We start from the raw sequence: 13197 nt of genomic DNA, 5'->3' as shown, positions 1-13197 counted from the left end.
TTAACACAGAATCATTTGTAGGCACCCTATAGAGATGTATAATATCATCATCATCACCATTTATTTATATAGCGCCACTGATTCCGCAGCGCTGTACAGAGAACTCATTCACATCAGTCCCTGCCCCATCAAAGCTTACAGTCTAAATTCCCTAACACACAGAGAGAGAGAGAGAGACTAGGGTCAATTTTTGATAGCAGCCAAGTAACCTACTAGTATGTTTTTGGAGTGTAGAAGGAAATCCACACAAACACAGGGAGAACATACAAACTCCACAGATAAGGCCATGGTGGGGAATTGAACTCATGACCCCAGGGCTGTGGGGCAGAAGTGCTAACCACTAACCCACCGTGTTGCCCCAATATGAGATTGTAACACATTAAAAAGTCTTTTTTAATGAAAATAGCACCAAGTCAAGGAGGACACTACAATGACCCAAATCCGTTCACTGGAAGGTACCAGTAATTAGAGCAGGCGGTGGCACAAAAACTGCCATAATGTAAGTGCTCTAGACCCTGTTAGGGTAATTTACCTCTCCTTTATCAAGTCCCTTCAGATATCGGTGAGATAAGATGCTGGTTAACCTGAAGATCAGTAATCAAGACACAGACATGCCAATGTCAAGATGAATACTGAGCTATGCTCAATTATTAGTGGGTTACATTTATACATGAGAAAGTGTTTGATCTGGTTATAGGATAGAAGCACATGATTAATATTTTCCTGAGTAAATCTAAATCTTCTGACAAAGCTAGATAGTTCTCTTCATGTGACGTTTATGGTTTCTTCTTATCAGCTTCCGCTGGCGCCAGTACTCCCGATGTCATCATTTGTTATCCCCTGTCCTAGGCCTTCATCCAGGGTCCTTGAGATAGTTCAAGGCTGGAGCTGGTGATTATGCTGAATGTATTTTTTAAGGCAATATCAACATTTCTAACTCCTTCACATATTATTACCACTAATGCTGAGGAACCTAAAGGTCCGTTCACAATTTCCCTCCTTTTCATTATATATATATATATATATATATATATATATATATATATATATAAAAATAAAATGAGAGGAGGCGCACAATAGTGTAGTATGGCAGGTTAATTGAGCCAAGTTGAAAAATCCAAAGAAGGAACCAAACCACCAGAAATGGATAAGCCAGAGCTTCCCACCATGTGGATATCGACAGTGTCTAGAGTAAATATGATTAGTTCATAAGATGAAAGATCACACAAGGCCAAATAGCATTCAGGAAGATATAAACACAAACAGGTCACACCAATGAAGATGTATGCGTACCAGAAGCCAAAAGTTACATGGCTTATCTGTAGGATTATCCCGTGGAACATCCAGAAGCAGATGACAAGCCTATCTGATCAGCGATGGTAGTGTAGCAGCAAATACTCAACGCGTTTCGTCTGTAAAACAGACTTCATCAGGAGCAAACACAGGTCTATATATATATATATATATATAATATGTGTGTTAAGGCCTGAAATGGTGATACCTAACGCAGCCCAGACTACCTTTTGTACAGTCTCTTGTGAGACAGCAAGGGTCTCTCACCATTCACCCGGGACCGAGTATAGATATCATTTCTGCCCCTGATTTTTCAAAAAGTATCTTTTCTTCATGTCTCTGCTGTAATCTCTGTATATCTTTTCTGAACGTACATGACATACCAGTTCCATTCTATCACTATGATCAATACCACAGTGATGAGTAGTGGGTGTACTAGTAAGTTAAGTATACCAGTCATAGATGGAGATGATCGGGTAAATACATCCCACCAATGTTTCTCTACATCATCCTTCAGTTTGGTAACTAAAGCTTTTAATTCATTACCTTCTATAAGCGTTACCATTTTTGCGTGATTGTTAGTATCGTTTACCTGCTTTAAATATTCACTCAGCATTCTTGTTTCATTTATAATTTTCACTATTTCCTCTATAATTAATGTTAACTGAGGCAGACTTAGATTATTATACTTGAACATTTTGTCTGCGTATGACATTTGGTCCTCATAAAATATCAACACTTTCCCTTGCCATTGTAAATGTGTTATATTCATGATACAGCTGGAAAATGGGTAGGTCAGCCCATAGGTTAGTAGTATTTTTTTCATCATATGTGATTATGCAGACCATTTGCGGGGCTACCTTTTATTAGTGTCTCATATTCCTTTGGGTGGAACACCCATACACAAACACTAGTGTTATGCTGCAACATGCATGATTCAAATACTGCAGTTTGTTGTGGGCAAACAGGTCCCATGTCTGTGTTATCACAGAGATCTAGGTTATGTCCAGTGTGACCAGCGTCTTCTTGGAGTGTGATGCGTGCACGCAGGTGTCTCTGTTCTGGAGTTTCACTGATGTGGGCGTGGTCAACAAGACCTGATACGGACCCTCGAATCTTTGTTCAAAAGTTCTCACGTGTTTCTTTAAGTACACCCAATCGCCAGGTTTCAGCTTATGCGGCTGTAGCTCTGAAAGTGAAGAAAATGCTAGAACATGTAAATAGTTCAAATGGTCACTTAGACTTTTTATATAGCTAATCAAATCTCTGGGTTTTTTTTTTAATTTCAGCCATGATTTTCTGAATCTTCAGTTTTAATGTCCCATTTAACCTTTCTACTCGCCCACTAGCCTGTGGTCTGTATGGCACATGAAAAGCTTGCTGTATGCCTAGATCTGTCATAATGTGTTGCATTATTTACCCTGTGAAGTGTGTACCTCTATCTGATTCAATTACCTCAGAGACACCATACCTGCACACAATCTCATCATCACCATTTATTTATATAGCGCCACTAATTCCGCAGCGCTGTACAGAGAACTCACTCACATCAGTCCCTGCCCCATTGGGGCTTACAGTCTAAATTCTTTAACACGAACACTAACACACACACACACACACACACAGGTCAATTTTGATAGCAGCTAATTAACCTACCAGTATGTTTTTGGAGTGTGGGAGGAAACCAGAGCACCCGGAGGAAAGCCACGCAAACATGGGGAGAACATACAAACTCCACACAGATAAGGCCATGATCGGGAATTGAATTCATGACCCCGGTACTGTAAGGCAGAAGTGCTAACCACTATGCCACCGTACTGCCCATATCTTTTTTTTTCGCAGTTGCCTTGGCTACTGGCCAAGCCTCCGGCCATTTACTGAAAAGATCTGTACAGACTAGAACATATTCATATATTCCAGATTTAGGCAGTTGTATATAGTCTATCTGTAGTCTTTGAAAAGGATAAAAGACTTTTGGAGTTGTACCTTGTGACGTTTTTACCCTTTTTCCTGGATTTAAAGACCCACAGACCAGCAGGCCTGAACATATGCTGTAGCAGCTTTATTGAATCCTGGAACTATCCAATGTTGATGGACCACACTAGTCATCTGTTCCTTTCCCAGGTGTGGCTGTCCATGAGCTATTAGTAACATGGGAGGGAACAAAACCTGTGGAAGACAAAGTTTATCGTTCAGTTTCCACATACCAGTGCAATCTTCTTGTGCTCCTAATCGTTTCCATCTTTCTCCAATGGTCCTGTTTGTTGCTGAAAATTTTTAGATGTAGTCAGGCATTTCTTTCTGTACTGTGTATACTTCTCTTTCAGGCTCTCTTAGCTGCCTTTTTTGCTTCTGCATCTGCAAATGTGTTCCATTTTGTTTCAAAACTCTCATTCCTTGTATTTTAATTACGGCAACCTTGTGTGGCAATTGCAATGCTATAAACAAGTTTCCTATTAGACGGGCATGCTGTATGTCCTTACCACTAGAGACCTTGAAATCTGTGCTCTTCCATATTGGACCAAAGTCCTGTGTCACTCCCCAAGCATACCTGGAATCTGTGTAGATATTGGCAGTGGTTCCCTCTGCATATTCCAATGCCTTGGTGAGTGCTATCAGTTCAGCAGCTTGTGCTGACAGTATCGATGATAGTGGTCCTGAGTCAACTACTTTATTTTCTGTAGTCACCGCGTATCCTGTAAATGGTGATCCGTCATAATACCTGGAATCACCTACAAAAAGTTCATACACCGCATTAGACAAGGGAGAGTCAGTGACATTTGGAGGAGTCTGTGCTTCCATATCCATAAGAGCGAGTCGATCATGGGAAAAAGAAAAATTGTGGTTAATATTTTCACCCAGTTCATGGTCATCACATTCACTTTCACAATGTCTTTCTTCTGACGGCTCTTGTTCTTCACTATTATTCCCTCCTTTTGAATCTTGAGATTCATACATTAGGGGTAACAATGTTGCTGGATTTAATACTGTGCACCGTTCAATTGTGACATGTGAAGCACTTAACAATGTTACCTCGCACTTAGTGAGTCTGGCCGCTGAAAGGTGTTTTGTTTGTGCTTGATGTAATATTTCTACCACAGCATGTGGGACTTGGATTGTTAATAAGTGATCAAGGACAATATCTGTGCTTTTGTCTTTGAGGATTGCAGCAGCTGCTACTGCCCTTATGCATGTTGGTGCGCCTTTAGTTATAGGATCTAAATTTGCTGAATAGTACGCCAGAGGTCTTTGCTTGTGTCCATGTTCTTGACCCCCTGCTGCATGTCCCTGATTAAAAAATAGATTAAATGATTTGTCATAGTTAGGCAGTCCCAGGGCTGGAGAATTCATGATGGCCTGCTTAAGATAATGTACTGCGTTTTCAATTTCTTGTGTGGTTGGGTATGGGCCCTTCTTTTTTGTACTGTTATATAGTGTCTGCATGTATATTGAGGCTATTGGAATCCAGTCTCTACAGTAGCCCATTAGGCCCAAGAAAGCCCTTGTATGTTTTACAGTTTGAGGTGTTTTTACCTGTTGTACTCTTTGTGGCACCAGATGTTTAGTGCCATGTGAAATACAGTGTCCTAAGAAGATTACCTTCTTCTGTGCTGCTTGGATTTGCTCGGCCAAAAAGGTTAGTAGAGAAACAGTTTCTTCTTTACACTGTTGTTCACTATCAGCAGCTATCAATAAGTCATCAACATACTGCAATAGTCGGGTAGTTTCAGGATATTGCGGTAACCAACCTTGTAAGACAGTTGACATTGCTTCAGATTCTGAAGAGTTGGTTGCTCCTCCCTGGGGGAATCTGGTCCAGCAGTATTGTGTTCCTTCATGCAGAAAAGCCAGCATTTTCTGTGAATCATAAGTTATTGGTACAGAAAAGACAGCATTTGCTAGATCTATAACTGTAAACCACATTGATGTAACAGGAATTTGGTTCAACAATGTATGTATGTTTGGGACAATAGGTGTGTTCACAACCAGTCGTTTATTTATTTCTCCGAGAACACGAATTAGCCTAGATTCGAGAGCTCCTCCCTCTTCCTGTTCTCTTTTCTTGACTGGGAATAAAGGTGTGTTAAAAAGTGATCAATGTTTCTTTACTATACCTTTGCTCTGGTATTCTTGCAATAGTTTTGTGATTGCTTTATTCTGTAACAAAGTCAAAGGATATTGTTTAACACATATTGGTAGCGTGTTAAGTTTTAGTATAAGTTGTGCCGGGGCAACCTTTAACAGTCCCACATCAGTTTTTCCCTTTGACCATATTTTCTCAGGTACATCCTGCAGCCACTGTGGTAGTGGTGCCTCATCTTGAGATGTATTTTCACTTGGTTGTGTCAAAAACACCTTTACTGCTGCTTCTGATTAGATATGTTGTCTGGAAGTTGACTGGTGTATCCCTTCTGGGGTGTATTTAATGCATGCTCTCATTAACTGTAACATGTCTGCACCCAGTAGATTTACAGGACAAATGTTTGACGCGAGAAACTCTATAGGAACAGGAGTACAGTCTTTACTTATATCTTCACTTTTCCTAAGGTGTATGAGCTGTCCTATCAACCCTGATGCTGTTACATAGTCAGAAGTCACTAATTCTTGTGGTACTTCATCTTGTCTAAATACTGTTTGGCTTGCCCCCGTGTCAATTAGGCAGTAATTGTTGACCAGTGTACTTTGCACAGTAGTTCGGGGCAGATTACCTTCTTCAGAGGTGGTTACAAGAACTGAACAAGGTGTTGACAACAGGGAGCCATATCTTCAATGATTACTGCTTATTGTGCCCTGGGGACCACCGGTTTCTATTTGCTGCTGCTGCCATTTCTTGTATTTCCTGCAGTCCTTCATGTGACATGGTAATTTACACCAAAAACATCTGCCAATCATGTCCTCACCTTGATTCCTTTGTCTTGCACTTACTGTTTCTGTTCCTTTGGGCTGCTGTCTTACTTGCCATGTTCCTTTTCACTGTACCTGGTGTACAGTTACCCGAGTAGTCTTTTGGGTCGTCTTTTGCCTTTTTTCTGCTTCCTGGTCCCCCAGTCCTTCAAGTACCTGTAGCAAAGACATTTTCATAGACAATGCCTCAGGTCTGACTGTAAAGAGTTGGCTTCTTACCTCATTCTTTAAACCACTCAAAAACTTTGTCTTTTAACATTCTTAAACCATCTGGGGTTTCTGTAAAAAACAAAACAAAAAAAAACAGCATTTTGTTTGGTAGTTAATTTATCCAAATACATCCTTACTGAATCATTTCTGTTATGTCTGGTGCTGCTTGTGCTTTTAACTTTTGTTCATGACACCACCATTGTACTCTGGCTAGAAATTCAAGACCACCGTTATACGTATTTCTTTCTTCTACAGGAGGTGCCGAATGAGTAATAGCCCCCGTCACCTTCTGGTGGTCATCACTCCTAGCCCAAATAACGATGTGCATACATGTTGCCGGTCTATCCAACAGGCATTCCACACAGTATTCTGGTTAAATAGGCAGAAAATGGACTTGGTGCTTCCTGTATAATTTTCTGCATACCAGACTTATACCAGGGTGAATAGGTCTCTTGTGGGTTAGGTAAGTGTCTCCTATGATCAGCACCTTTAACATTATCAGCATAAAAATGTGTGTTAGGCACCCTTTGTATTCTGACTGGACACACCTGCTCTTCTGGCGATTTTCTCCTTCTCACCCAAGACTCTACCATTTCTCTGGGTGGACTGGTATTATGGTCTTCCAATCGGCTTAGCATCCTTGGTACTTTAGAAACATTTTCCTTCTTCCTACAATAATTATCTGTACAAGGAGGCACATTAGATTCCACCAGATTATCACAAAATGGACATTCCTCATGGTCTCCTGGAACACATCTTCAACATTGCAAACACTATCCCTCAGGATAATCATTTATTTCCTTATTAGCAGACAGAGTGGCTTTGACTTGGAGTTTAAAACGTGATTGATGGAGTGTTACCTGCGTCCACTGGGGTCAGAGTTTCTAATTGCGGATACATTCTTGGTACTACATACTCTGTCTGTAAGGGTGGTGGTGGTGTATCTGCTCTATTGTCTGGTTGCTGTGGAGCTGTAGGGTCGACATAAGGTGGTGGCATATCTAATAGACCTGTGATATCCATGCTTTTCTGGCGTTTTGAAACCTTTTCCACTTTTCTGGATCTAGTGTGCCCTCTAGTAGGAACCTTGCTCTGTCAAATATTTATTTTATACCTTTTAGAGATTTCTTCCCTTCTCTGTACCTCTGTGGGTTTTATAGACCCAACAACCTTGCTAGCATGTGCACCCATTTATTCAAAGTTGATCAATCTCTGAATATACTGTATTGTTGGGTTGCTTTACCACATGCACTCTTATAGCAGTTATCTGTATCTTACAGAGAATTATACCTCAGTACCACCGTTCAAAAACCTCTTAATTCCTTCTATTCCGGCTGAAAAAATATTTGCATACTATACAAAGAAATATAATAAAAAAACAAACAATAAGAACAATCATGAAAATCTCTATTGCAGCTGTAACCATTTTTGCTTTCTTATCACCAGAATATCCTTTTACAATTTCATTACGTAACCGAGGTGGTAATTTCTTTATACTGTACAGACAGATAATCACTTCTTGAGGGGAAGCCTAACTGGCCAATATAGTAACACTTGAGACCAAAAATACCTCTATATTTTGCTGCAATATATTCTTATTTAAATGCTCATTTACCGTACAATAATATTGCTTTGCATCCACAACAAATCCAAAAACAGTTCTATCAATTACAGCTTCCAGTGTAGGAACAGTATCAGCAGGATGCTTTCTAAGTATAACAGCACATGAACAGTCTGAGCAATAACCAAATGAATTATTAAAAGGCAATCATGAGTTCTTTTGACATGTATTCGATGCAACCATACAGGTAGCGCTTTTTATGCTATCAAACATATCTGGGTTCAGGAAATCTCTCTTACCATATACAGATGAACAGCTTTTAGATACACAACAAGAATACTGGACAGAGTAAATCAGTGGAAAAATCACAGCTGAATTTATTCACCGTACGGATTTGAGCTGTCCGTGATTCTAGCTGATGCTGCAAGTGTTGTTTGTTATCTGTATAGGTTGTCCGAGATCCTGGCTATTTCGAGCCCCCACGTAATGTTAGGATAATTTACATCTCCTTTATCAAGTCCCTTCAGATATCAGTGAGATAAGAAGCTGGTTAACCAGGAGATCAGTAATCAAGACACAGACATGCCAATGTCAAGATGGATACTGAGCTATGCTCATTTATTAGTGGGATACATTTATACATGAGTTTGATCTGGTTATAGGATAGAAGCACATGATTGATATTTCCTGAGTAAATATAAATCTTCTGACAAAGCTAGATAGTTCTCTTCATGTACGTTTAAGGTTTCTTCTTATCAACTTTCGCTGGCGCCAGTACTCCGGATGTCCTCATTCGTTATCCCCTGTCCTAGGCCTTCATCCGGGGTCCTTGAGATAGTTCAAGGCTGGAGCTGGTGACTATGCTGAATGTATTTTTAAGGTTATGCCAACATTTTTAACTCCTTCACATATTATTACCACTAATGCTGAGGAACCTAAAGGTCCTTTCACAACCCCCAAGTGCTAATTGTAGTGACTATAAGCCATAACCATTACATACTTGTGTCTTGTTAAAACACCAATAAAAGCATGTATTTTGACAAGAGTTAGTAAGGGCCCTTATGTGGGGCATGAAACTGTTTTAGCTTATTGGTCCAATATAGATGTATGAAAGCAGTGATATTACAACTACAAACAGCTATATGAATATCTTTTACAGGCAGTATCATGTATTTTTTTGGGTGAAAAAAATGCAAACAATTTGTATCTGTTATTGATTAGACAAACTATTGCATTTTAATTTTTGGTTATATACAAGAAATATCTGGTTCTGGATACTAATGTGGCAAAATTGTATTGCTATGTTTATTAATTAACATTGTTATACTACTTGGAAGCATATAAACATATTTAACATGACTTAGAAAATATTTAAATGGTAAGGAGTGAAGAGTTCTTTACAGTATAAGCAGTGAAGGTGTAGAATCCACTCCCACTGCATTGGTAGACACCGTATACAGGAATATATACAATCCTTTCTTGCAGAAAAAACAGAAGCATAACATACATACAAAGTAGCTGAAGTAAGGTTCAGACATCTACCACCAACTTCCCACTACTCTGCCGGAGCTTGTGACCAGCTGACAACACGCTGCCTGTAAAAAAAAAAAAAAAAATAGACCAGGGGGCAAATTTATAAAGCTGCGAGTTTACGGCGGGTTTGAAAAATGGACACGTTGCTTATAGAAGCCAATCAGATTCTAACTGTCATTTTGTAGAGTGTACTAAATAAATGATAATTAGAAACTGATTGGTTGCTATAGGCAACATCTCCACTTTTCAAACTTGCCGGAATCTCTCTGCTTGATACATTTACCCCCAGGTCGGCAGGAGACTGCAGCAAATACGGCTGGACATTCCTGGTCCTCACCAACATAGTTTTTCTGCAATCAGGAAGAGCAATATCCAAAAACTGGCTGCCAGCAGTAACATGCAGATCAGTGTCAGCCACACGGTAGCGGTCAGGGGATGTGCCGGATAGCCCGAATGTCAGGTAAATAACTCTTTTGGAACAAGGTTGTACTTTGAAAATTCGGTTTTTGGTGGAACATCCTCTGTTGGATCAAATTATTCTTTTCCACCACAGAAGACAGAATGTTAATCCAGTTGTCTAAGTGCCAGTGTGGAGTCAGGAAGGAACTTCTCCCAATCTTCAGGCCAATAGGGCTATTTGCTTGCCTCTAGATACACTGGGTTTTTGGAAAGTGGGACAGAAGTATTTTTTTTTCCAGCCTTAACCACTTTAACTGAACATACATTGGGCTCTGTTAGTGTCACATGGAAAACCTCAACGTAAGCTAGGCTGTGCCATGCACCATTTTCAATTTTGTCCCTTGTACTTAGTCCAGCAAATTAGGAGATTAATACCCTATTTGTCGAAGAGACGGACGAGAAGAGACCCACTGTCACTCACCGGACTGTGAGTGCTTCTTCCCGGACTATTAGGAACCGTGGACGTCCTCTATCCTGAGGGACTGCGCATGCGCAGCCCTTTCCAAACCTTCAGTGTATGTTCCTTTAACTTAATTGGCAGATCAGGCAACCTCCCTATATTAAGCACCTGTGGTCAACACCACGTTGCCTGATCTTGGAGTCTCATTCCCCATGAGTCTCTGAAGGTGTTCCTGTGTTTCCTTGTTTATTCAGCCCTGCTGATTCCTGTGGTTTCCAAACCACTTCTACCTCTGTGGTTTCCAAACCACTTCTGCTACTGTGGTTCCCATACCACTTCTACCATCTACTGTATCATCGTGACTGTGAGCTGATTCCTATCCGCTGCCTCCGTGCACTACAGTCTTCTATCACTTCAACTCTACCATGTATCATTGGGACTGTTAGCTGATGCCTATCCGCTGCCTCCGTGCATTACAGGCTTCAACCACATCCACTCACCTGTTCATGATTGTGACTGCCAGCTGATTCCTATCCGCTGCCTCCGTGCACTACAGGCTTCAACCTGCAACTCGTCTGTGTTTCATCATCGTGACTGTTTGGCTGATTCCTATCCGCTGCCTCCGTGCACTACAGTCTTCAACCTGCAACTCGTCTGTGTTTCATCATCGTGACTGCTAGCTGATTCCTATCCGCTGCCTCCGTGCACTACAGTCTTCAACCTGCAACCCGTCTGTGTTTCATCGTGACTGTTTGGCTGATTCCTATCCGCTGCCTCTGTGCGCTTCAGTCTTCAGTCCTTGTCAACGCTCCCGTGTTTCCTTGAGTCTGCCTCCACTATTGCTACCCGCTATTCTCCGTGATCAACAGTGCCTGTTCAACTCTGCTCCGGTGTCCCATCGTTACTGCACCTGCTGGTTGCTATTGGTTACCTCCGTGTTCCCGCAGAGACCCGCTGCTGTTACTTCTCAGCGCTACTCATCCATCTACTGCTGATCCGCTCTCCACGCCTTCCTGTGTTCCCTGCTGGTCTACCTACCTGTGCGCTGCACCTGCTAGACCCCTGCTTCACCCATCCAGGGACTTGTATTCTGCTGGCCTCCTGCCCTTCAGGTATCTCTGCACTCCTGTCTGACTGCCTTCTCCTGAACCACGGTATGCATACTTCCCATTGACTGTGCTGTGTATTGCATACCTTGCTGGACTGTGTTGGTTCTCCTCTGGAGTGTACTATCCGCTGAGTCTACTGCCATCATTGACTGTGTTATCTCATGCCGGATTACTTCAAGAGACTTTCTATATTGGCAGTGTTGTTCAGTCATTTATACATTTATATTGTGCATATTACTGTGGATCAAAGTCAAGGTGCCCGTGTATATATTGTGTTGCAGTCTCTCCCCGTGCACCTCCTCACATATATATTCAGTAGTACAACTTGCTAGTGGCAGACCACTGACTCCTGTTTACAGTTTCACCTGTTCCAGTATCCTCTCACATAGCAGTGGTACAACTTGCTAACGCAGACCACTGACTCCCCGGATACCTCCACTTGGATTCCATTCCTTCACTCAGACAGCGGTACAACTTGCTATCCGCAGACCGCTGACTCTCATCACCTCCTCGTTTCTGTTGGACATTCCTCCTCACTATAGCAGTGGTACAACTTGCTACCGCAGACCACTGACTACCTTCACGTGTCCTTTGTCCATACAGTTCCTCGTGTATTACTACCTCCATATTGCCAGTGCTGCTAGTCATAGACTTTCCTGAGCATCTCATCATCTGCTATTTCCTGTTCCGTGATCACCCTGCTACCAGAGTACCATATTACCACCTATACTGCTCTGGTAAGCCTATCACCTGGTGATCCCTGGGTAAAGACTCCTAGTGCCCGTGACAGTAAGATCAGGCCATGACAGACCCAGATACGGAACCTACTGCTAAAGAGATGCTGCAGCATCTGGTCAGCCGTGTGGAGCAACAGGATGCTCGCCAACAGCTGTTACTTCAATGTTACCAATCGTTAACCTCCCAAGGAACATCTGGACAGACTGTTACAGCTAGTATTGAAGCTCCTGTGCTTTCCTCCGTTTCCCCAGTGCCATCCCAGGTGTCTACAGCTCCTACGCTTCACCTGCCTACTCCGTCAAAATATGACGGGGACCCCAAAACTTGTAGAGGTTTCCTTAACCAATGTTCAGTCCATTTTGAACTCCAACCTCAAAATTTTTCTACCCATCGTTCCAGAGTGGCCTATCTTATCTCATTGTTTTCTGGACAAGCCCTGGCTTGGGCCTCCCCTCTGTGGGAAAGAAACGATCCAATTCTACAAGATAGTGCCAAATTCATTTCCACGTTCCGAAGTGTGTTCGATGAACCAGGTCGTGTGACCTCCGCTGCTTCCAGCATTCTTCGTTTGCGACAAGGCTCCCATACAGTAGGACAGTATGTCATTCAATTTAGGATCTTAGCCTCTGAACTTCAGTGGAACACTGAAGCATTAGTTGCCGCCTTCTGGCAGGGGCTCTCCGATAAAATTAAAGATGCACTGACTACCCAAGAGCTTCCTTCGTCACTAGAAGATTTGATCTCTCTTTGCCATCGTGTAGACATGAGATTTCGTGAAAGAGAATCTGAGAAAACAACTTCTGCTAAAGCACCTCTTCGTTTAAACCCTCAATTTCGTCCAGTTTCACCTTCTGTGATTCCCATGGAGATAGGACGTTCCAAATTATCTTTAGAAGAGAGGAAACGAAGAGTAAAGAATAGACTCTGTATCTATTGTGCTGATTCCACACATATGCTCAGTTCTTGCCCTAAGACATCGGGAAATGCCA

This window comes from Mixophyes fleayi, chromosome 3 (genome assembly GCF_038048845.1).
Source record: "Mixophyes fleayi isolate aMixFle1 chromosome 3, aMixFle1.hap1, whole genome shotgun sequence".
Classification (NCBI taxonomy): Eukaryota; Metazoa; Chordata; class Amphibia; order Anura; family Limnodynastidae; genus Mixophyes; species Mixophyes fleayi.
Note: the sequence above shows the minus strand (reverse complement) of the source record.